General features: G+C 39.3%; 1 protein-coding gene across 1 annotated transcript in view; it reads left to right on the top strand.

Annotated features, from left to right (window-relative positions):
- The first annotated feature begins 10577 nt into the window (after positions 1-10577).
- The window catches only part of RALGPS2 (Ral GEF with PH domain and SH3 binding motif 2), a 151203-nt gene continuing 134836 nt past the window's right edge, over positions 10578-26944 (top strand). The window contains exon 1 of the mRNA XM_080824036.1: positions 10578-10727. The gene's annotated coding sequence lies outside the window, so the exon portion shown is untranslated. The remainder of the gene's footprint in view (positions 10728-26944) is intronic.

Below are 26944 nucleotides of genomic sequence, written 5' to 3' on the forward strand. Positions count from 1 at the left end.
GAGGCAGGATAGGGGCTGCGTATCCAACTGGTTCTTATGCAGACTTTTCTCCAATTCCATTTTTTTTTAAAGATTTTATTTATTTATTTGACAGACAGAGATCACAAGTAGGCAGAGAGGCAGACAGAGAGAGAGGAGAAAGCAGGCTCCCTGTTGAGTAGAGAGCCCGATGCGGGACTTGATCCCAGGACTCTGGGATCATGACCTGAGCTGAAAGCAGAGGCTTTAACCCACTGAGCCACCCAGGTTCCCTCTCCAATTCCATTTTTAAAAAGATTTTTATTTATGTGAAAGAGAGAGAGCACGCACACAAGCAGGGGGAGGGGCAAAGGAGAGGGCGAAGCACATGGGGCTCAATCCCAGGACCCTAAGATCATGACCTAAACCCGAAGGCAGAGCCTTAACCACTTAAACTGACTGAGCCATTCAGGCACCCTCCATTACATTTTTTTTTTTAAAGATTTTATTTATTTATTTGACAGACAGAGATCACAAGTAGGCAGAGAGGCAGGCAGAGAGAGAGGGGAAAGCAGGCTCCCCGCTGAGCAGAGAGCCCAACGTGGGGCTCAGTCCCAGGACCCTGAGATCATGACCTGAGCCGAAGGCAGAGGCTTAACCCACTGAGCCACCCAGGCACCCCTCCATTTCCATTTTTAAAGGCATTTTTCATCCTTACTTTCCTCAGTCCCTGTTGTTGTCTCCAATTCCTCAACTTTCTAGAGTTCTAATGTGCGAATCAGTTGACTTTTTCCTACCTTCCCCTTCAACAGTTAATTTAACTTTTCTCGGCTTAGTTAAATCTACTTATCCTTTTTTTCCTATCTTCCAAAATTTTGTTATCCTCTCCTCTCCCATTCTTGTCATTCTTTATTGGAATTTTAGGGCAGTTTTGGGAGGTAACAGATATAAACATGTATATTCTATTCACCATGTTTAGGAGGTGGTCAGTAAATATGTTTTTAATCTATCAGAAGCCCTGCCCCTCTTGAGGTTAATATTTCAAAATTAATAATGTTGACAGGAAAGAAAAATACTGAAACATAAGTAAGTAAACATAAGCGATATTTATGTTTTAATATCTCAGCCCAAAGCCCATTAGTTTTAAAGTGGTTTTATTTTAGTTTCAGGGTGTGTGCTGGTAATGTTTATATCAGTAAATTTAAAATAATTTTTTTGAAAAGTAACTGACATATCAGGCTGTTTTTATTTTTGAATTCATGTTTTCTAACTGGAGTCACAGTCTGAAAGTCAATCTGTAACTAATTTTGCCACCACTGTACTTTCTCCAGTGAAATACTCTTAAATAATAACTACTGTGTTACAGATACAGAGACTTTCAAAGGCAGATATAATTGCCAGTATTCAGCAGTGAGTTTCAAATTTGTGTCTGAAGGATTAAGTCATAATGAAGAAAGTCTGTCCTGTGAAAAGAAATTTCAATTAAATACAGTAAAAAGTACACAAAAATGTATTGGTTGATCTAACAGAAATACTTTAAAATGCTTATGTTACTAATTTCCAGGAGGAGTAAGAATATTTCTTTCTGGAATGTGAAACCACAGATAGAATTGCATCTCTCCAGGGAAATGGACTCAGTGGTTATGCAGTAAGCTTTTCCCATCTGTAATGTGATAACCAATTTTATTACTGCACTACTATAGTAGAAAATTATCTCCTGCAATGTATTTTTTTAATATACTTGGGTGGACAAAATGAGGAACTGGACCTAAAGCCATTTTTTTTCCATTTAACTTTTCCCATTATCCTAGAAGTGTTTAGGTTTTTGAAAGCGGTCTTACTCTGGGACTCTTGAACAAGCTACTATAACCAAACTAAATTCTAGAGAAGACTATTCTTTTATTTTTTCTCTAAAGATTTTATTTACTTATTTGACAGAGAAAGAGAGCACAAGCAGGGGGAATGGTAGGCAGAGGGAGAGGGAGAAGCAGGCTCCCTGCTGAGCAGAGAGCCTGACATGGGGCTCAATCTCAGGACCTAGGACCCCAGGATCATGACCTGAGTCAAAGGCAGATGCTTAACTGACTGAGCCACCCGGACACTGCTCTTCTTTAAGAGAGAGAGAGGGCATGCAAGCAGGGAATGGGAGGGGCAGAGTGAGAGAGAGCATTTCAAGCAGACTCCCTGTCTAGCCAGGACCCAAGGTTGGGTTCAGTCTCACCATCCTGAGATCACAACCTGAGCGGACATCTAGAGTCAGTTGCTTAACTGACCGAGCCACCCAGGTGCCTCTAGAAGACTATTTTTAAATTAAGGATAGTAATCTATGGGAGCCCCTGGGTGGCTCAGTTAGTTAAGTGGCTGACTCTTGACTTCAACTCAGGCCATGATCTCAGGGTGGTGAGATCGAGCCCCGAGTTGGGCTCTGTGCTCAGTGCCGAGTCTGCTTGAGATTATCTCTCTCCTTCTCCATCTACCCCCAACTCTAAAATAAATAAATAAAATCTTTTAAAAAAATAAATATATATGGGGTATCACATGTCAAATTGTTCATTGTTAGCAGAAAGTATATTATAATTAACAAGTATTTTCCATGATTCATTAATGTACATGTTATAGTGCTGTTAATTGACAAGAATATGTAAGAAGCACAGTTTTATGGGGAGACAGTACAGCCTGGAGACTGAGTCAGCCTGCCTGAATTTAATTCCCAACTTTGTCATTGCCTAGCAGCATGACCCTAGGCAAGCTATTGAACTTCTCTAAGCCTTCTTTTCTTTTCTTTTTTTTTTTTTTAAAGATTTTATTTGTTTGACACACAGAAATCACAAGTAGGCAAAGAGATAGGCAGAGAGACAGGGGGAAGCAGGCTCCCCTGCTGAGCAGAGAGCCTGATCTGGGGCCTGATCCCAGGACCCTGAGATCATGACCTGAGCCAAATGCAGAGGCTTTAACCCACTGAGCCTCCCAGGCTCCCCTAAGCCCCATTTCCAAATATAAAAATATCTACCGTTCACAGTTGTTGTGGGACTAAATAAAATGACACAGGCTAAGCATTTAATGTGTTGTCTGTCTACTCTAAATGCTCAATAAACATGAATCCACGGAGAGAGAGCAAGAGAGTGAGAGAGGGATTGCATTATGTTCTCCAGGAGCGTCAATCGATTGGAGAATATAAGAAATGCACATACTGGTAAAAGCATAAGTCGGGATAGAATACATTTTCAAAGTGAGAGAATGATACCAGTAATAATCTGAGTAGGAGTTTGGAGAAGGGAGATGTCAGTGTGAAATGCCAAGAAGCACATCCTCATGGAAGGGGCAGAGGCCAGTCTGAAGTCAGGCCCTAAAGAGTTTGAGAATGGACACACGAGAGGGCAAGCAAAGGTGTGCTGGAGTGCAATGATAGGAGTGGGTCCATAATTGGTGCTTGTGAGGAGAAATGTGTTTGTTTATTGAATGAATAAATCAAAGGATGGGCTGGCTAGGATGTAGAGTGATGATGAGGTGGATTAGTAGGGTAAACTGAGGTATGGAAGTTCCTGGATATCACCTTTGTAAACCATAAGGAACAACTTGGGGATTTTTGAGTGGGGTGGGGAAGATGTGTGACACAATGACAATGGTGTAGGAGTAGGTGTGTAAAAAAGAAAAAAGGTGGGCACCTGGGTGGCTCAGTGGGTTAAGCCCCTGCCTTCGGCTCAGGTCATGGTCTCAGGGTCCTGGGATCGAGCCCCCGCATTGGGCCTCTCTGCTCAGCAGGGAGTCTGCTTCCCCCTCTCTCTGCCTGCCTCTCTGCCTGCTTGTGATCTCTCTCTGTGTCAAATAAATAAATAAAATCTTAAAGAAAAAAAAAGGCATAGAGAGTAGCTAAATCTAAGAGTTCAAGTGGGAGTAGTTTTTATAGTTTTTATAGTTTGGTCTAATATTTGCAAAAAAAAATCTGCAAAAAATTGTAAGGAACAGAACTAAATGGATAAATAATAAAGGACAGAAGAGAGTCTATGGTGATTCTAAAGCCTAGGAGAGAAAAGGAATGATGAGAAGAGTGGTGTTGACGGAAATGCTGATTAAGGAATTAAAATATTTCAGATTAAAAACAACACCTTTGTCGTTGTTGATTTTATAAAGGTATATATACTTCTAATAAAAAACAACAATAGCAAACAATGGAACTATATACAATAGAATAATGAGAGTCCCCTTCTCTACCCCCCATTCCATTCTCTTGGGGTAACCACTGTGCTGGGTTTGTTTGCATAGCTTTCCAGGCTGATTTCTATGTATGTACCAACCAAGAAAAGGAAATGGAACACTGGTGTACATAGGTTTCACCAACTTATTTGTTTTTTTTCCCACATTGGTTTACATAGAGCTATCTTTTCATTGTAAGAAAATATAATTGCATTTACCCACCCCATATGGAGGGACATTTACTATTGCAACTTCTGCTCTTACCGACAATATCTAGTGAGCAGTCCTGTGTATTTCTTTGAACAGTGTCACAGCACTTTTGTAGGACAAGCATCTATGTGTGAAATTGCTGGGTCAGAGGGTATGTACATGTAAATCTTTCCTTGCTTTTGGCAAATTGTCCAGCAAGGAGATATGTTCATTTATACTCCTACCATCAGAGTATGAGAGAACCTGTTGCCCACACCTTGGCTAAAACTGAATTATTATATAGATTTTATTAATTGGGCAGTCTTAGAGGCAAAACATATCTGATATGTTTTAATGTGTCTTTATCAGTAAAGGATGGACTTACTTTCATAGGTTTTACTAGTCATTTTAATTTGTTCCTCTGTGGCTATTTCAGTTTTAAACATGTAGTGGTTGATCTGCTGATGCAATGTCCTCATACAGAGGTCATGGAGGCAATCAGACAGAAGATACTGTAAGAATTCCCAGGGGGCTCGGGGGCACACTTGGGTGGCTGAGTCGGTTAAGCGGCTGCCTTCAGCTCAGGTCATGATTCCAGGGTCCTGGGATTGAGACCGCATCAGGCTCCCTACTCAGTGGGGAGTCTACTTGTCCTCTCCCTCTGCCTATCACTCTGCCTACTCTCTTTCTCTGTGAAATAAAAACTTTAAAAAAAAAAAACCAAAAAACGAATTCCCAGGGAAGCAGTGGTAGCAGATATGGTAAGACTATATAAGCCCCCTGTATGATCGTAGATAGAGAATTTAGGCCCACAGGAAACTCAGAGGGCAGAAGGGGAACGAGGGAAAATGATAGAAACTCAGCAGTAGCAGATTAGCAACTACAGACAGAAATAGAATCAAGATTGTGCCATCCTGCGAACTGATTAAGGGATTTTAGGTAAATCTTGAATCTCTGAGGTTCAGTTTCCTCATTCGTTAAATAAAAAGTTAGATGACTCCTCAATTATAAAATGCATTGTTTCTATTATTTTAATCCAAGAGATGAGACGATTTCAGGGGAGGAGTCAACAAAGCCTGTGGGATTTGGCAGTAAGGTGGTCATTTAAAATAATTATAATGTTAGAGTCTCTGGATTGCTTTTACTGCTGCTGCTTTTTTTTGAAATAAAAAAAAAAGCTTTTCATTTGGAAATAATTTCAAATTTATAGACATTTTCGGGGAACACCTAAATACCCTTTACCTGGCATCACCTATTGTTAATGCTTAGCTTGTTTTATTATGTTTTCTCTTCTGTCTCTCTGTCTCTGTATATATATTTCTCAACCATGCATACCTCCTAGTCCGTTACTCCTTAATACCACAGCATTTAGAGACACAACCGTGGTATATTTACCCACTTTGGTGATTTTAACATTGATACTTTGATCTAATCAATCTACCACCTGTTTTCCAAGTAAGCCAATAATGTGCTTTATAGAATTATTTCCCCCACCCCCAGTAAAGGTTCCAGTCTAGTATTTCATATTACATTTAGTTATCATGGCTCTTCAGCTGGAATATGCTCATAGCCTTTGTCTTTTGTGATACTGACATCTTTGAGGAATACAGCCACCTTCCCCTATTAAAAAACAAGACCTAGAATATTCTTTTTTTTTTTTTAAGATTTTTATTTATTTGACAGAGAGAGAGAAATCACAAGTAGGCAGAGAGACAGGCAGAGAGAGAGGGGAAGCAGGCTCCCCACTGAGCAGAGAGCCGAATGAAGGGCTCAATCCCAGGACCCTGAGATCATGACCTGCACCGAAAGCAGAGGCTTAACCCACTGAGCCACCCAGGCATCCCAAGACGTAGAATATTCTTCATTTGGAATCTGATATTTATCAGATTCCTCATTCAACTTCCTCCTTAGGTGCTGTGTCCTCTGGGAATTACATCTCAAGGCAGACAAAGTCCATCTGTCCCCTCACTCATGACATTAATTTTGATTACTTGGTCAAGATTTTGTCTAGTTTCTCTAGCATATAATTAGTGTTCTTCCTTCCTTGCAACTAGTAGGAAGTCTATTGGAAGAACTGTGAGATGATGCAAATACCCTGTTCCTCATCAAAATGTCTCCTTACATTTAGCATCTATTGATGGTTTTGGTCTTACCCAATCTTTGCCACAATGTTTGCAAAATGGAGATTGTCCAACTCCAGCACTCCCTCCACACTTACATGTTGGCATTCAATATTCCACCATAAACAAGAGTACTCCATTCTTCTCCACGCTATTTATTTATTTATTACGGATACAGATTTATGAATTCCTGGGGCTTTTAATTCTAACCTTATTTTGGATGCAGGATATATAAGGAAACTCCTGAGATGAATATTATTAATAAAATCCTCACCTTCCTTTAAGTTTGGAGAACAATGCCCAAAATTTATATAAAGGAAGTAGAATGCAATAATGATTCACTTATCTGGTAAACCCAAATGTCCAAAATATCGAGGAAAAGTTGTGAAAGTTGTCAAAATGGCCTTTCAATTAAGTAAATATTCCACACACATTGGAGTTGTTTTAGCATATTCTGAGATTCTTTCCTCTTATTTTATACATACATTAAAAATATTGGTTGTTTGGTTTCCCAGGCTAATGTGGTAAGACAATTCAAAGGGAGGTGTGTTGATACATGTAGGCAGGCAGTGGTGTAGCACAATCAGGAAGGTCAATAATGGACACCATCCAGATCAATTAGACTCAAAGGAATTCAGGAACATAGTAGGCCACAATTATTTATTGTATGGTGAAGGATACCAAGTACTTCTAAACTCCCACACACATCTCGGTATTATTGCTTTTGATTATAAAATATCTCTGGGTCATTAGGAATAGGTTAAACTATACTATGTTTTATTAATTTAAGGCAGAGAAACTGGTGATATTTCAGGGGAAAAAAATCAATACATGTGGTTTAAATTCAATTGTTTCTAGTGCTTAGGCTGAAAACCTCTGTTATCTAGAATATCTAATTATATTCAGTCCCTCGCTGCACCTTCTTTACCCTGTCCAGGTAAGTGAGGCATCACTGAAATCACCTTTAAAGTTGATATTGAAAATTATTAGTTCATGCAAACATTTATTTATGTACTAGTTGGCCCCCAGGATTTGTTCTGGGGAAACATTAGTCACCACTAAGTAAATACTTCCCTGCCGATCCATTCCCTGCATAGAGTTGCCCATGTGAGAAACAGCTCAATCTTGAATTAGGCCTTATGCCTTTTGACAGTTGGTACTCATATTTGAATGGACTGTTGATTATCTTTGTTTTTGGTATTTGTGGCATGTCTCACTTGATTGGGAATGGTGGCAGGTTCTCCTTGTACCTTGGTGTCAGATTTCTGGAGAATGTGTGTCTACCTCTTCAAAGTACTCCCTTATATCTCAGAGTGAATCTTGGGTACGGTATTTTGCCTAGATTTCTAATCAGAACATTGCAAACGTAACCAATAACTTTTTTCAAAATGTCCGGCCAATATTTATATATTTGAAAAAAGAGATTAATGGTTAGAGAAATAATAGAGGTCTATGTCATTGCAGAAATTCTGTCGGTTGTAATAGAATTAGGTGTTATTGAAATAAGCTTTCTAACTATGACAGTTTGATTTTCACAGCAGTAATGAGAGGAGTTGTTTGTTGATTTGGTTCTTGCCGTGGTGGTCTCTTGTCTCTGAAATGGCTTGTTCTATATCTAAATGAGTTATTTGGCTTAGCCCTTGGAAATAATTTTGATGGATAGTAATAAAACTGTTTCATAATGGTGATTCCTCTGAAACGATTTTAAGCATATTGAATTCTTATTGATTTGTATTTTATATAATGGCATTTCTCTTTTATACATTAGTATTTTTTGTTATACTAAGACTGCGTATTTCTTGTCTTCTGGCAAAAGCAAATGGAATACATAAAGCAACGTACAGAATTTAACTGTGATAAAAGATGCTCTGATAAAGAAAATTTGCTGCTGGTCCTCTTTAAATATAAAAAGGCATTGTTCTATTTGCATATCAATAATAAGGAAGGGACACTGGCTTTCTAAAATAATTCCCAAGCTATGACAAAAAAAAAAAGATGTTGAGAATAAATTTTTCCATATTTTTATTCATAAATTTTTAATCTCACCAATTTCAGAAGTTTGAACTCAACACAACTCTAAAAAGTTAATAAAACTATTATTTTAGAGGTTATCAACATGAGAAACAGATTTTGAGTAATTATTCCAAACTCCGAAATTCAGTACTAATAAGAATTTAGTATATCCATGGCCTGCCTTTCTGAGTCACACGCTTTTTTCTCTTCAAAATCCAAATGAAAACTTCACTGCTCTTATGGTAAACTGTGAAAATTATTGGTAGATGTAGGAACACAGGCTTATTTGTTTTTATGAAACCCTAATTCAAGTTTAAAGTAATTCCAAGACATTAAATCTAGAATTCCCTGTTGTTCCTCAGTTTTCTTATTTCTAAATATTTATTTCTTAAAATGGGATGTGTGTGTGTGTGTGTGTGTGTGTGTGTGTGTGTAATTGTTGTATGTATTATTATTGGCACATAGTCAACCTTTTCCTTAATCTCTTATTAACACTTAAAACAGAATAAACATTTACCTAACTTGATAACTAGAGGGATTTTTCCTCCAAGTGCTAATTCTGTTTGCCTGTTGTTTCTTTGGGACTTGGAGCAATTAGCATCTATGGGAAAACTTCCTGTATACCTAACACACTTCCCCCCTTTTAACCAATAGTCTGTTTTCTTTTTTCTAAGTCTATTCTATTTGAAAGTTGTTTTTTTCCTTCTTTTGGTTTCTCTACTTCTCCCAGTGATTTCATTATGATTCCTTTCAAGACTGTCTTTGAAAGCAAAATGCAATAACATTCAAAAACCATAAACTCTTCCTACCCTTGTTTTTCCTTCCTACCCTTCCTACTCCTTGTGGAGAGGGGGAGGGAAGGCTTTAAAGAAATAACCCTGTTGAAGGGAAGGGGTTGAAGACATTCTAGCTTCCCTAAGAGTAAAGGGCTAGGATATCAGGAGATCAAAAAAGGAAATAATTAGCATTCCTCAATATACAAGATTAATCATTTCTGCTCAGTGGTTATTAAAGGGAGGAAAGAAACCAAATGGGAACAATTTTGGTTCTCTCGTGTTTTATACCCAATGCTAGTACACAGTATTCCGTCCGCGTCCTACTGCACGTGGCCTAAAGAGCGAGCTGCGGATCATCAAATAATCTATCCATTTCCAAATGGTCTAATGACAGCGTATACAAAGGTGGCTCACTTAAAACCTTCCATTTATAGTCACAGGGCATCAAATGTTGCTAATTTTAAGTAGGCCACCCCATACAGTGCCCCCTCCAAAACAACGCCCTTCCACCGTTCATCCCGCATCTATTCCTTTTTCATTCACAGAAAATATTTGATATTTCAGAATCTTGTTCACGCATTGACATGAAAATACTTTTCACCCAGAACTCATCCATCTGAGACCCTGGGGATGTCAAATTTCTGTCATTTGCTTATGAAGCCAAGGGCAGTCCCCTGCATAACCCTTACCAAGGCCTACTTCTAACACTTCCCCAATCTTTCTGTGTGAGAGTATTGATCACCGTAATTTATGTTCCTACGGCAGTGGGGTGGCTCTTCACATCCGGAACCCCCTCACTTGCCCGCAGCGACTAATTGTCAAACCACCCCTGGCGCGGGCGGAATATCTCATCTGGGGGCCAAGTGTTTCCAGACTTTGTTCTCCGGCCTTAAAGATGAGGTGCCGGCGCTGAAAGCGACGGACACCAGGGTGGATTTCACCGTGTGGGGCCGCGTGGCGGCAGGAGGTGGCCGGCTGCGGCGGGTGCCCCACCTGTCGGCCCTCCAACCCTTCTCCGCCCCTCCGTTGGGCGGGTAGCCGCCCCTCCTCCCGCGAGCGCGGGGCCGAGGGGCTGCGGCAAGCGGCGCGCGCCGCGGACACCGGTCCCCCGCGGCAGTTGGGCTTGTGGGGCAGTAGAGCGGCTGGCGCGGCGCGCGCGGCGAAGACCCTGCGGGTCGCGGCGCAGGGGGCACGCGCTTGTGCGCTCGTTTGGTGCGCGCGCGCACGGCTCCGCCCCGCCCTCCCTGCGCGCTCCCGCCAGGTCCGCTCTCCTCCCCCACCCCCCGGCGCGGACGGGGTGGATCCAGCTCATTCCCCTCCCCCGAGCGGCGGCGGCGGCGGCGGGCGCTGAATGAGAGACGCCGACTGCTCGGGTCGCCGGGCGCTAGCCTAGGCGGTGGCGGCGGCGGCGGCGGCGACGAAGCCTGAAGCCGGCGTCGTCTTCCCATCCTTCGAGGCGACGGCCGCGGCTGCACAGGTCGGTGCTCTGGCCGCGGGCCCGGTGCTGAGCCTCGGCGGGCGGTGCGGGGGAGGGAAGGTGGGTGCGCTGCGCCCCCCGGGCGGCGCGGAGCTGCAGCGGCGGCGGCGCGGGGAATGGCGGCGGCTCCGGCGCTGCGGTGTGGATCTGCTGGCCGCGGGCCTCGGGGCTGCTCGCCCTCGGCACAGAGAGGGGGCTGCGGGGCTCCGGCTGAGGGAGGAGGGCGCTGGGGGCCCGGGGCCGCGCCTCCCTCGGCGGCTCGCTCTCGGAGGCTGGAGGCGGCCGGGCGGTCCCCACTCCCGGTCTCTGTGCCGAGGCCAGGGGCGCGGCGGCCCCCTGAGGCAGCCTCGCTCTCCCTTCTGGGTGCAAAAGCCCCTGGCCTCGGCCCGTGCTGCCCTGGCTGCCGGCTGCGCTTCAGCCTCCCTTCAGGTGAGCGGGAGTCCGGACCAACGCGCCGGGACCGCGGAGCCGGGCCACACCCCCTCCCCTGGCCCTGGCGCTTCGCCCCCGAAGCCGGCAGCTGAGCCGGCCGCCCGCGAACCCGCGCCCGCGGTCAGGGTGACCTGTTGCCGAGCCCCCGCAGCCCGGGTCGCCCGCCAGCCCCGGACCTGGAGTGTCTGGTCCTGCGCTGGCCTCGGGCCGGGCGCGCGGCGTGGTGTGGGGCCGGGGGCGCGGCTGGGGGTCGGGTTGTTGTACGGATGGGAGCGGGCGTATCGAGCAAAGAGATTCCCGACGGATCTGATCAAACACTTGCAAAGCCGGGATATCTGTCTGCAAATATCTGGAATTCCATTGCAGTATGGGATTAGGTAGGCTCATAAACACCGGGCTTTGGAGGTGATTTGGCAGAAACCCGAGCCAAGCGCGAGGAGCTAATATCTGGAAAATAGCCGTAAACCTGTGCGGAGCTAAATTACCCTCCCACCTGCCCCCCTCGGAGCTCTTTTCCTGTAGCTGTGTGTTGTGTAGACGCAGGCCAGTTTCAGTGTACGTGGGCGTGTTTGGGAAGAAGCTGCGAGCTGATAGGAGGTACCTTAGTACAAATGTTAATTTGTTTGAACTGGGAGGGGTAAGGGAGGAGGAAGAAAGGGCACTGATGTTAACTGTGGAGGAGGGGCAATTGAAACACTAAATTCCTGTTTAAGAGAGCGCTAAAAAGGAGTATCTAATACCTGCTGTTTAAGACCGTAAAGTAGGAAACACAGGCAGCAATTAATTGTGTTTTATCTTTTATGTGCCCTGGATTTTTTTTTTTTCTTTCCTTCTCCAACGCTTGTAGTTTTTGTAGAGAGCCTTGTTTTTGTACCGGTGTTTATGAATTGATTTTGTTGTATTTTTGTATTCACCCGTCAGATCTACTCTTGTTTGAGTCTCTTTGAAGATGACCATCAGAATCTTGGGAAACTTCGATCCATGCATGTATATTATTGCACTCACAGATCACAGCTTGCTAGCCATAAAGCCTGTTCCACCCAGATAATTATGCTTGTGCAAGTTGGGTAGAATCATAAATATAATGTATATTACTGTACTGTTCCTGCTGAATATCTTACTGTAGACTTTAGAATTATGAAGGGACTTACCAAACAGTGTCACCTTAATAAAAGTAACTTCTCTAATTCAAGCTTTGTGAGTATGAAGTTTATAATCCAGCTTTAAAAATTTGGAAAATAACTTGTCTTATTAGCTTAAAGATCAAATAAAGGATACTAGATTCCTTCTTGTATAAATAATTTCAGTGTAATTTATTTGAAGCTTGGTTTATTTTCCCTTTTTAAAATTCAGTATAGTTTTGAAATAGTTAAGATCTATCTTTTTATTTTTCCATTTTATTTAACCTTTAATTAAGGACGTTGACTTTTCAAAATATTTTGTATGGACTCCGGAAATACTGTTCACTTTGTCTAAATTATTCCATATTGCAACAGAACTCTAAAGATAGCCTTTGGTTTATCAAGATTGCAGCATGCCTTTTCTAATATATGTGTATATTTTGATATAAGAAAGAAAGAAAATTTCTTGAGGAAAAAAACCTAAAAATTGGCTTTGTGAATCTTTTACTTTGTTAGACACCAGTAATAGAGTTGTGTTTTCAAATACATAGTATGTGTCTTTTTCAGTTTATTATGTCATTGTAATTGAGACTGTGGTTGTTTGTACCCAGTGATGGATATATATATAAGTGAAAATGTTCTGTTGCAACTTAAAATACTTAAGCTTTAGTCTAGAAGCCCAGTTTACTCATTCCCTCATTCATTCATTCCACACATATTTATTGAGTATATGTTTGGTGCCAGTTAGGTGCCTCCGTATTTTTGATACAACAGAGAAAAAGACAGGTCTGTGCTCTGGTGAAGTTTAAAGACTAAATGGGTAAATAGTCTATTACTCATTGTCAGATAATGCTGTTTGTTTAATGTTAGTTTTAAAGTTTAAGAAGTAAAAAGTCCTGTGATGAGTTTTGGTTAAGGATATTGTTTGTGTTTTTTCCTTCTAAGAATAGTGGGAATTATTACTGAGTGAACAAAAGCATTAAGACAGTTGTTTAAGAAATATGCTGAGGTTTATATACATTGGGTATCTGGTTCCCAAGTATAACCAAAAATAAACATTCTACCTGAAGTCAGATGATGTGCAGTTTGCATGTGGTTAAACAACTTTAGTCTTTTGGTTTGTATAGTTAAATATTTGCTAAAAATAGTCTCTCTTGGCACTTACTTGTTTATGAGGAAGTCTAATTTTTTTTTTAAGTCTAAATTTTTAAAAACTTCATCTTTTCTTGGAACGCCTGGGAGGCTCAGCCTGTTAAGCCTCTGCTTTCAGCTCAGGTCATGATCCCAGGGGTCCTGGGATGGAGTTCTGCTTTTGGCTCCCTGCTCAGCGGAGAGCCTGCTTCTCCTCTGCCTAACTCTCCCCCTGCTTGTGCTCTGACAAAGAAATACAATCTTAAAAAAAAAACAAAAACACGTTTTCTTTTTCTGGCTGTGTGTGTGAGTGGACCAGTGTCCCACTGTTCTTCCATAGAATTTGATAGCTATTATTGCTGAAATCAGAACAATTTGAAAGTGACAGTTTTCTTTTTTGTTTAAAATATGATTATTGGTGTAGTTCTTTGCGATCGCAAAGCTTTTTAATATGTATTACTGATACTTAAATATATGGGTACTTCTCATTGACAGGACTGCTAACTTTGTTGTTGTTTTAAAGATCTACTTATTTTAGAGAGCGTGCACGCGCATGAGTGCGTGCTTCCGGGGGAGGGGCCGAGGGAGAGGGAAGATAGAGAATCCCCAAGCAGACTCCTGCCAAATGGAGCCCTTGTGGGGTTCAGTCCCAAGACCTGGAGATCATGAGCCCAGCCAAAATCAAGAGTTGGATGCTCAACTGACTGAGCCACCCAAGCACCCCCCAGGACTGCTGTCTTTGTAGGCATTATTATCTCTATTTTAGATGTGAAAGCACAAGGCCAGTGAGCAAGCAGTCATCCCAAACCCGAGTTGTAGCTGTTAATGTACTGCAGTACTCCATCTTAGGACGGTAGAGCTTGGTGGGGAGGGCATCAACATTAGTGCATACAGTAGTTACTGGTCTGCTTTTCCAGAAATTTCTAAATAACATTTAAACTTTAAACCCTACTCTTAATTGAAGCAGTTAGTTGAATTTACTTTCTTTTTGCGAGTTAAACTTTAAAACCTATTTAAAATCCAAAAGTATCGCTATTGCAGGGTTTCTTCTCTTTCGTTGCCCCCAGTTCTTGGTCAAGAATGAAGAGGTAGACCAGAAGAAGAATGGTGGGCAGCAAACCTTATTGAGTGATAGTACAAAGCTCCAGTTGCGGGAGGGGACCCAAGAGGGTTGCTGATTTGGCATTTAGATTTAGGGTTTTTTCCCTTGTTTGAGCACGTGTGTGTGTGTGTGTGTGAGAGAGAGAGAGAGAGAGAGAGAATGAGAGAGAGAGATTGTGAACAGGGGGAGGGGAAGAGGGAGCAGCAGACTCTGCAGAGCAGGGAGCCCTGTGCCAGTCCCAATGCGGGACTCAATCCCAAGACCCTGGGATCGTGACCTGAGCCAAAGACAGATGCTTAACTGAGCCACCCAGGCATCCCTAGAACTAGGGGTTTTTATGGGCTTGTTGGCAGGTGGTGTTTTAATCTGATTAACTCTCCCTGTGCCTGTCATCCAATCAGGTTTTTGTCATCTACCTATCAGTGGGAGAGGTGGTGGGCTCCTTATAAAATCCTTCTAAGGGTGGTTTCCTCTTGGGGCTGGGGGGTTTGTCCTTGCCTGCCTTTCTTTGGTCATTCATTATCACTTATTTTGCTGTGTAAAAAAGACACAGATAGTTTTGGTGTACTTTTAAGGTATAAGTATTTTGAGAATAAGATACATTAAAATCCTACCTTTTGAATATGAGGTTTTATTGTATAACAACCATATTTGGGATAAAGTTATCCCTTCAACCTTAATACATTTTTTTTAGTTACTCAATTTTCAGTGAGAAGATAATTCAAGAGGTTGAAACTCTACCTCAGCCCTCTGAGTGAGGGTCCTTTGAAAGGAAAATGAATGTTTTGCATTACCCTATAAATTGTTTCTTTAAAGGCATCTTATTCCCAATGTTTAGTGTTCAGCCATAGTGAGAGAATGAAGATCAGATATGATGAATTTTGGTAACTTGGAATTAAACTGAAATCCTTCTTGATTAATGTGTTGAGCTTTTAATTTAGGAAAACTTTTAACTACATAGTTAAAATATAAGCATCTACATATTCTGTAGAAAAAAGTTTGAGTATAAATTTATGCGGTAACTTTAATATGTAATGGCTAGCTATGGATATAAGAAGAGTATAAATAGTGGTGTTCCTGTGACTTAGTTCGAGGGTGCCTTGCAATTTATGTGCCACTACTGAGAACTTCTGGTGTAGGCTCTTGAGTGATACTTTGCTTTAGAGTATGAGAGGCTTAAAATGAAGCTCTCACCTTGAACTTAACTGATACCCTCCTGTAATCCTACTTTCATGACGTTTTCTCAAAACACATTTTCATTTTTAGGTTGATTTCCTTTTTGCTGATTCTTGGAAGGACCCCTTTTCTGAAAACTCTACTGAAGTAGCATCTTTATCACACTACCCTTACCTTTATTTTTCTTCACAACATTAATTTAGTTGACATTATAGCATACATTAATTTGTTTATTATTTTCTTCCCTTTGAATATAAGCTTCATGAGGGCAAGGGCTTTTTTCCTGCACTATTGTGTTCCTAACACCTAGAAAAGTACTTGTTAGCACATAGTCAATACCTAGGTAATATTTGTGGTGAGTGAATTAACTGACCTTAAATGACACAAAACCCATCTTTTTTTTTGTTTTAAAAACAAACACATTAATTGTTGACTTTAAATAATAAAACTGCAGTTAAAAAGAAAATCGTACTACAGGACTTAAAATGAAAAACACCATTCCCTGCCTCATCTTGGTGTAACTTTCCTCTTATGTTCTGCTCTCAGAGCAATCAGTTTTGAATCTTTTTTAGGTGTTTCTTCTGATATTTACTCCCATAGTTTAAAATACTTTTTGTTTTTCAATTTTAGATACTATCTCCTGGCTTGCTACTGTGGAAGTTGAGTCTGTGCTTTAGGATTCTTAGGCCATCTTGAACATCTTCTCCTTTTATCTCCCAGTATATCATGCTTTTGGTTAAAACAGTGTTCATTTTTCACATTATTATGACCTTGTAATATGTTCACCATTGAACTTTGCAGTGTACTATGATGATATTTCTTGGAGTTAAATTTTTTTCTTTTTAAGTTTTGCTTAGTTTCCCATTTGTCTCTGATTTTTTTTTTTTTAAGATGCTGTCCCAGTATGTTTAAACACATCAGATATTTGATTGCTCAGTTTTTTAAAAATTGGGGAAAACCTTAGGTCTTTCTGTGCTTTTGCTCAAATCTGCACTGTGGTTCTTGACTTCTGCCACCCAGGTTTAGCCCATGAATTGCCTTCAGGATTCTGAGTTCTCTCTGTCTTTTGCCTGTGTCGGAGCCTGCGGTCTCCAGATCCATGTCTTCCTCTTTCTCCATTTATACCTCGGTTTTAGAGAGATGCATCACTCTGTAACTTTCAAGAGAGAGAATGTATGAGGAGGTGAAATTTTTTAAATGTTTGCATGGCTGAAAATAGCTTGCTTCCATGCTAATACGTGGTTAATAATTTGGCTGGTTTGGGTATAGAATTCTAAGGTAGAAGAATTTTCCCTGAAGATTCAAGGGATTGCCTTATAATTTTCGAGTTTCAAGTAGTTGTTCGAGAGTCTTAATGCCATTCAGTCTTCATCCTTTATAGGTGACCTCTCCCTGTTAAGATCCTTTTTTTTTGGTCATGAGTGTATCTGATACATCACTGACACTGCATGTTTCTTGTGTGGATCTTATTTTTATTTCTTCTGCATGGAACTTAATGGGCCCTTGCAACCAGCTGTGCCCATATCAGATGAGAGGAGAGATAATCTATAGTGGTCAGCAAAGTTTTTTTCAAAGGGCTAGGTAGTAAGTATTTTAGGCTTTGTGGGCAAAACAGTCTCCGTTACTACTACTCAGCTTTACTTTAATAGCCTGAAAGCAGCCATAGATAGCATGGGCATGGTTTGCTGACTCCTGATCTATGTGCACAGGTGGAACGATTAGCCTTTGCTTTAATAGGAGTACGGAGAGGTTATAGAAACAGGAGAGAATATGGAATACAGTTGACCCTTGAACAACACAGAGGTTGGGGCACCAACTTCTGTGCCATCCAGAAGTCATATGTGACCTTTGACTTCCCCAAAACTTAACTACTTATAGCCTATAGTTGACAGGAAGCCTTACTGATAATATAAACAGCCAACACATACTTTTTATATTGATAGGAATTATATACACATTCTTAAAATAAAGTAAGCTACACAAAATATTACTAAGAAAATTGTAAGAGAAGATACATTTACAATACTGTACTGTATTTATTGAAAAAAAATCCACATATAAGTAAGTGGACCCACACAGTCAACCTTGTGTTGTTGAGGGGTCCACTGTTTATAGGCACAGACATGATAGTGGTGGCTTGGGCAAGGTTTCACCTAAGGAAAACAAGGTCACTGGTTGAGGATTAGAAAGAACAGGAGTCTATATTAGGGGTTTGAAAAGAAGGAAAAATACATGATAGAGTCCTCTTTTTTTTTTTTTAAGATTTTATTTATTTATTTGACAGACAGAGATTATAAGTAGGCAGAGAGGCAGGCAGAGAGAGAGGAAGGGAAGCAGGCTCCCTGCTGAGCAGAGAGCCTGATGCAGGACTCGATCCCAGGACCCTGGGACCACGACCTGAGCGGAAGGTAGAGGCTTTAACCCACTGAGCCACCCAGGCGCCCCTATAGTCCTCTTTCAAAGAGTGAAGAAGAGAACAGAACAGAATGGGGAAATACAGTATGATTGCTGGCAGCAGCGTGAAGGGCCCACTTGAATGTCATGTCCCTGACTTTTAATAGGAATACATCTAACATCTCGTCATTGTAAGATATCTTACTTTAGGGTTTTTCTGGGTTTTTTTGTTTTGTTTTGTTTTGTTTTTTTAGATAGGGTTATTTTATTTATCTCATCAGAAATATTTTCATATGTGATATGTACATATATGTGTATATATTTTAACGCATACCAATTTAACCTATATACTGCTTATATCTAGAGCAATGACGAAAGAAAGTACTACAATTTTTTCCCCATGTTCAGATTTTGATTTAAGAATCATTCATTTGGGTGCTTGGGTGGCTCAGTTGCTTAAGCAATTGCCTTTGGCTCAGGTCATGATCCCGGAGTCCCAGGATCGAGTTCCGCATCTGGCTTCCTCTGTTTGGTAGGGAGTCTTTTTCTCCCTCTGACCTGTCTCCTCTCATGCTCTTTCTCTCTCAGTCTCTCTCTCTCTCAAATAAATAAATAATTAAAAAAGAAGTCACTCATTTATCTGTTCATTTTTAAAAAGTCTTGGGGGGTTCCTGGGTGGCTCAATGGGTTAAGCATTTGCCTTTGGTTCGAGTCCTGGGATCGAGCCCGCTCAGCGTGGAGTCTGCTTCTCCCTCTCTCTGTTGCTCCCCTTGCTGTGCTTTCTCTCATTCTCTCTCCTGCTCTCTGTCAAACAAATAAATAAAATCTTAAAAAATAAAAGTCTTGGAGCGAGGCATTTGAGTGGCACAGTTGGTTGAGCCTCAACTCTTAGTTTCAGCTCAGGTTGTAATCTCAGGGTTGTGAGATAGAGCCCTGCTTGGGGCTCCCTGCTCAGCAAGGAGTCTACTTCAGATTCTCTCTCTCTCTCTCTCTCTCAGCTAAATAAATAAGTCTTAGAAAATGCTCCATGACAGGGCGCCTGGGTGGCTCAGTTGGTTATGCATCTGCCTTCTGCTGGGATCATGATCCCAGGATCCTGGGTTCTGAGGTGATGAAAATGTTGTAAAATTGAGTGGTGATGGTTTTACTTACCGTTGAATCATGCAATTTATTTTTTAAAGTTTCAATTCCAGTATAGTTAACATGAAGTGGCATATTAGTTTCAGGTATACAATATAGTGATTCAACAATTTTGTACATTAGTAAGTGCCCATCATGATAAATATATTCTTAATCTTCTGAATTACACACTTTAAAATAGGTGAGTTGTTACAGTATGCAAATTATATCTTAATAAAGCTGTTAAAAAATAAGTCATAGCAAAAGTAATCAGTGATGTGAGGACATTGCCATCATATTTGAGAAAAGCACGATGCAGAGGAATATATAAAGTATCTCATTTTTGTAAAACAACAAAAACCTAATATATGTGTATTTGTGCATATGTGTGTAAGTGATCTAGGTGATCTAGTAAGGGTGGAAAAATGTTGAACACTAAATATAAAGGTTTGTTAATAGTTGCGCTAAGGTGAGGAGAGGGAGAGAAAAAAGGGAAAAAGTAACTGAAAGGAAAAGGGATTGATTTAGGGAAAAAAAAAACCAACATATGTAACATAATCTCAGCTATGTAAAACATAAATCTTAAAATGAAAATGGTAGTTGTGTATGTGGTGAGATACCAGATTTTTTCCTTGTATTTTTCTGGGTTGTCTGATCCTTTTTATTAATAGAAATGTCTAAAACGAAGTTAGGAGACAGTGCAAATAAAAGAAGTTGTGAAACCTGAAAAAACATAACTGCTTTTTTTCATAACTCCCAATAAGACACAATCCAAATGTCCATTGACAACAAAATGGACAGATAATATGTACTATGCTTTACATTGGAATACTACACGTCAGAGAAAAAGAAGGACTACTGCCCTTCCTAGGAAGTATGGGTAAATATCACAAACAAAATATTGAGCAGAAGAAGACAGACACAGAGTGTATACTGTATGATTCTTTTATTTTGAAGTTCAGGAAGAGGTCAAACTCATCTGTGTCGATAAAGTCAGGGTGGGGTTTAGGGGTTGAGACTAGAGGAGCAAGACTTCTAGAGTAGTGGAAAAGTTCTGTTGTTCATATAATGGTGGTTACATGGGTGGGTATATAGTAAAAATTTCTTGAACAGTGTACGTTACATAAGTACACATTTTAGTCTTTTAAAACTCAATTTAAAAAAAGATTTTTAAAATCTGGTCCTTGTATAAAAAACCTTTGTATATTTGCCAGTTATATTTCAGTTGAAAACAAATAGAAAAAATTTTAAAATTAAAACAAGGGGGAAAAATAGCTTTGTGTACTTCCAGGAATACTTACATGACTTTCAAAGACATTTTCTCTATACTATTATTTTTAATGGTTGCATACTATCACATTATGTAGATGTATAATTGTTTTTAGGCAGCATTTTTTTAGTCAGTGCCTTAATGGATATATAGGTTGTTTCTAACTTTTATATATTATAAACAGTGAAAGTTAGCATCTTTTTAAAATAAATCTTCCTGTACTTTTCTGATCATTTCCCTTATGAATTCCTAAGACAAGTGTTGCTTGTTTGGCAGTTAAGTACATTTGAATTCTTTCCCATTGTGTATAAGTGTCTCTGTATGCTATCACTGATTTGATGGTAAGCTTTAAAAGCACACATATTGATCTCTTTTGTGATAAATGCTTCCTGTTTTAATTTGCAATTTTAAACATTTGCAGTGGAATTTTCATTTTCATCTTTTTGGTTTTGCTACATTCTCCAGTTTCTTTTTTTTTTTTTTTTTACATGTTCTCTTATATTCTTTTTTTAAGATTTTATTTATTTATTTGACAGCTAGCAGGGAAGAGAGCACAAGCAGGGGGTGCAGCAGAGAGGGAGAAGCAGACTCTGTCAGGGAGCCCAATGTGGGAACCCATTCCTGACTCTGGGATTGTGATCTCAGCCCAAGGCAGACACTTAACCAACTGAGACACCCAGGTGCCCTTGATTTAAAATCTTTTAATGAAATAAATCTGATACACAAAAAGTATATAGACTAGTAGTTAACCCCTAACTTAAATGATACATAACCAGTAGAGTGGAAACACCCTCTTAGTTAACTTTAATTAACATGTAAGAGCTTTTTATTTATTAAGAATATTTAGTCATTTGCTGTAGATGTTTCCCTGTTTTATCTTTTGTCAATTCAGTATCTTATTGAGTCTAAGATGGCTTTAGTTGTAAGATACACTATTTTATGTACAACTAAGAATAAATATATGCTTATGCTATCAGTTACACCATGACATACTTGATTTTAAGAGACATCCTGATTTCAGAGATGTTAAAAGGTGAGAATATACGTATCCTAGAATTGATGAAATAACATTCACTGTGTGTGTCTTATATTTTCTTTAGTCAGTTATATCAGTATCTTGTTTCTGTTGTTAGTCCTAGAAAGACTTTCCTATGCCAAGATTTTTTTTAATCACATATGTTTACTTCTAGTATTTTTATGTCTTAAATGTTTTTCATCTTTAATTCATCCAACTTATTTTAATGTAAGATCTAGTTCTTGTCTTTATCCAGTTGGATAGCCAAGTGTCATAAAGATGATGCCACTAATGGTTTTTTGAACAAGGAATGATATACTTCAGTGTGCTTGCTTGAGAAACATTAATATGCCTGTGGATTTTGGTTGGGTCTAGTATCATTTGCATTTTCTATTAAATGTGCATCTTAACTTAGAGTTTAATTTTCATTGAAAGGAATGTGAATGTCAAAACTATGATTTCATGTTGCCTTAAAATTCTAATAATACATCTGAGTGTTCTTGGAATCAGTCAAATAATTTTTATAATTTTGATTTAAAATAATTTTTTTTTTGCAACATAGACAGTGGCTTTAATCCTGTGCTTAAAGTTTGTATGAATCTGGGCAAGTTTCTTTACACCCAATTTAGCAGTTTATAACTGGGCATAAGAGTATCTTCTCATAGGATCATTGTAAGGATTAACTGAGAGTGTAAGCAACGTATTTAGCTGAATTAGCTCTTCACTCTTCCTCTTTCAGGACCTTGTAGATCAGGTGTAAACACAGCTCTCATATCTGGTGTTACTGTAGATCTCTAGGGTTACTGAAGTAAATTATTTGTTAGACCTCTTCCAGTCCTTATTTAGATTCCCGAGATTTGACTAGAACATTTCTGGCCAGGGAATTAGTATGTAAGTTTGATCAACATAGCTTATAAAAGAATAATCTGTAAGTTGTCACTAGGATAAACTCCGCTACTTTTCAGTTTTGATTTGTGGTTGTAGTTTTTGTAACTTTATGTGATTTAGATCCTGTCTCTTAAAGCTGGGGAGACCATGGAAGTCTACTAAAAGAGTAATGTTTTGAGGATATCTTACAGATAAGAAATTGCACTTTTGACTTGCTTGTTTTTATCGACAGTAGTTTTGAATATTTAAGGTAGGCACAGTACTGTTATTGTAGAGTTTTAAAATCTTTGGCCTTGCGCTCACTTACATCTTCTTGGTGAAAGATGAAATCTTACATGTGAAGTCACAGTAAATAGCATAAGACCATATGTAGTTATGTGTCAGATTGAAGAGCTGTTGACAGAGGAGAGGAAACTCAGTGAGGGGAGGGCCACAGTGTTCCTTAATGAATGTGTTTCATTGGGCACCTGGGTGGCTCAGTTGGTTGGGGGTCCACTTCTTGATTTCAGCTCAGGCCATGATCTCTCAGGGTTGTGGAATTGAGCCCTGCATTGGGCTCTGTGCTGGACATGGAGCCTACTCAAGATTCTCCTCCTCTTTCCTCCTCCTCTCTCTCTCTTCCCCTCTCTTTAAAAAAAAAAAAAAAAAAGAATGTTTCATTAAGTATAAAGAGTATAATTAGGAAACCAACACAACTGAAGAGAAAACAATAAGAATTAGGTTTTTTGGCACGGTTTGGATTGAAGAGTTTATTTGCAATGGGGTGGAAAATAGTTATATTTGATAAGGTGGGACAAGATTATTATAAGGTGGGATGAGAAAAGAATTGGTCATTTATACTGGGAGAAGCACAAAATTTCAGGTGTGAAATCATGAGGTGTGAAAGAGAGACAAGCCCAGAGCAAGAGATTGAAGATTCTGATTTCTGGCTCTATGGATACTCTTCTTCCATTATTCTAGTACTTCCATGTTTCCTGCCCTTCTTGAGACCACATCCAGTTTTTTCCCAGGAAAGAGTACAGGCTTTGGTGTCAGACTTTTGGTGGTAGAATTCTGGCTGTATTCTTTTTTTTTTTTTTTTTAAAGATTTTATTAATTTATTTGGCAGATCACAAGTAGGCAAAGAGCCAGGCAGAGAGAGAGAGGGGAAGCAGGCTTCCCACCGAGGGGAGAGCCCGATGTAGGGCTCGATCCCAGGACTGGAGATCATGACCTGAGCCGAAGGCAGAGGCTCACCCCACTGAGCTACCCAGGCGCCCCCGAATTCTGGCTATATTCTTTACTAACTTGTGGCCTTGGGCTGGTTAACTTCTCTGTCGCAGTCCTCATCTATAATATGAGCATCATAAATAATAAATAAATAAGAAATATATATTATAAATAATATATAAATAAATATATATTATATACTATATTTTATTATATATAATATATGTTATATATTATTTATATATTATATATTATAAGTAATATACAAATAAATATATTATTATAAATAATATATATTATTATAAATAAATAAATCATAACTTTATAGGGTTGAAATGATGATTAAATGAGATGACACAAAGCTTTTAGAATAATGCTAAGCGTATAACAAATATTCAATAAATACCATATCTGTGTGATGTTGTATATCATATACATGTATCATATACATGTCATAGATATATAATGCTACTTGGGGTAACTTGAATTTCTTATAGCTTAACAACCTAAGAAGTTAATTTTCTTTTCTTTTAAGATTTTATTTATTTATTTGGCAGACAGATCACAAGTATGCAGAGAGGCAGGCAGAGAGAGAGGAGAAAGCAGGCTTCCTGCTGAGCAGAGAGCCCAATGCGGGCTCGGTCCCAGGACCCTGGGATCATGACCTGAGCCGAAGGCAGAGGCTTTAACCCACTGAGCCACCTAGGCACCCCCAGAAGATTATTCCACTGAGCCACCTAGGCACCCCCAGAAGATTATTTTCTTGCACATTCACTTAGAGTAGGGCAACCCACGTGTAGGCAGGGTAAGAAATAGTATTTTAGGTATACAGCATTAAAAAAATGCTGTCTTAAGTAATTTGACTGTCTTGCTGTCTTAAGTAATTCTGGTTAGTATACTGCTACAAGATTTTTATACTGCATTTGAAGTGGTATAATATCACTTGAAGGTAGACCATGTAAGTTAAAGGATGTATACCATAAATCCTAAAGCAGTCCTATTTGTTTTTAAATATTTTATTTATTTGACAGAGAGAGATCACAAGTAGGCAGAGAGGCAGGCAGAGAGAGAGGAAGGGAAGCAGTCTCCCTGCTGAGCAGAGAACCTGATGTGGGGCTCGATCCCAGGACCCCGGGATCATGACCTGAGCCGAAGGCAGAGGCTTTAACCCACTGAGCCACCCAGGTGCCCCAGCAATCCTATTTTTTAAAAAGTTATAAATTACTCCAACAAAGGAGATAAAGTGGAATCAGAAAATGTAGTTACTTGGCCTGCTTCCTCCTCTCTCTCTCTGCCTGCCTCTGCCTACTTGTGATCACTCTCTCTGTCAAATAAATAAATAAAATATTTTTGAAAAAAAAAATGTAGTTACTTAAAAAAACAAAAACCAGAACAACAACAAAAAGAAAATACAGTGTTTTAATCCAAAAGAAGGCATTAAAAGGGGGAAAAAAGTACATGGAATAAATACGAAAAAATAGCAAGATGATAGACTTACACCTAACCATATCGATAATCATGTCAAATATAAAAGGTCTGAAAATATCGGTTAAAAGGCAGAGGTTGTCAGATTAGCTAAAAAAGCAAGACCTAACTATAAATCCTTGACTATAAGAAACATATTTTATTTTATTTTATTTTTTAAATTTTATTTATTTGTCAGAGAGTGAGTGAGCGAGAGAGCACAATTAGTGGGAGCAGCAGGCAGAGGGAGAAGCAGACTCTGCACTGAGCAGGGAGCCCAATGCGGGACTTGATCCCAAGACCCTGGAATCATGACTTGAGCCGGAGGCAGACACTTAACTGACTGAGCCACCCAGGCATCCCAAGAAACATATTTTAAATTTAAAAGTGCAAATAGGTTAAAAGTAAACACTGGACAAAGATATACCACACTTAAACAATAGACAGAAGTAAAAGTGGCTGTATTTATATTAGACAAAGTAGACTTCATTTGGAGCAAGGAATATTTCCAAGGATAAAGGATATTATTACATAATGATAAAGAAGTTGGTTAATTAAGAGGACATAACAGTTCTAAATATTTTTTGCCTCTAATAAGAGAATTTCAAAAATACATTAAAAATTGATACAGCTCCAAATAGAAGTAGTCAAATTCGCAATTTTAGTTGGAGATTTCAGTACCCTTCTCTGGATGTTGAAAATCACAAAGATATAGAGGACTTGAAAAATAGTGTAAACCAGTTTGACCTAATTAACATTTATGTTAACATTTATGGAATATTTCTAACAACACCCGAATATTCTTCTTAGTTCTTTTTGTTTGTTTTTTGTTTTGGGGACTCTTCTCAATTCTTCTTAAGTACATTTTCCATGATGGACCATATTTTGGGCCATAAAACAAATCTCAGTAATTTAAAAGGATTGAGAATATATGTTCTCTAATTAGTGGAATTAAATTAGAAATTGTTAGCAAAAAACTGGAAATTTTATGAATACTTGTGAAACTAAATAATATAAATAACCTGTGGGTCAAAGGATAGATCAAAAGGATATTAAAAAGTATTACGTACTAAATGAAAACACAACACACCAAAATTCATGAGCTGCCACTAAAGTAATACCTAGGAAGGAATTTACAGCACTGATTGCCTATATTAGAAAAGAAAAAAGACCTGAAATTAATTACCCCCACTTCCACCTTAAGAAATTAGAAAACAAGCAGTTTAAACCAGAGTAATTGAAAAGAAATGGTAAAGATCAGCGTGGGGAAAGGTATAGAAAACAGAAAAACAATAGACAAAATCAGTGAAACCAAAAACTTTCTTTGGGAAGTTCCATACAATGAATAAAGCTTTAACCAGACTGGCTAGTTTCAGGAATGACAGAAGTGACAACACTACAGATTCTAGACAATAAAAGGGAATATTATAAACATTATGCTTATAAATTTTACAACAAAGATGAAATGGACAAATTCTTCAAAAGACACATACTACTAAACTTCACTACAGAGGGAATAGATGGGGTGCTGTGTGGCTCAGTCACTTGAGCATCTGTCTTTGGCTCAACTCGTGATCCCAGCGTCCTGGGTCTGAGTCCCATGTCAGGCTCCCTGCTCAGTGGGGAGTCTGCTTCTCCTTCTCACACTCTCTCTCTGCAGCTCCCCCTGCTTATATTCTCTCACTTGTTCTTTTGCTCTCTCAAACAAATAAAATCTGTAAAAAAATAAATAAATAAATAAATAAATAAATAAATAAGAAGGAATAGACAAGACCTGAGTGGTCTTGTCTCTGTGAAAGAATTCAATTTGTTAAAATATTCCCACCAAAAAAACTAGGCCTGGATAGCTTCACAAGTGAATTCTAAATATTTAAGGAGCAAATTATACTCATTCTA

The sequence above is a fragment of the Martes martes genome (assembly GCF_963455335.1).
Source record: "Martes martes genome assembly, chromosome: 15".
NCBI lineage: Eukaryota > Metazoa > Chordata > Mammalia > Carnivora > Mustelidae > Martes > Martes martes.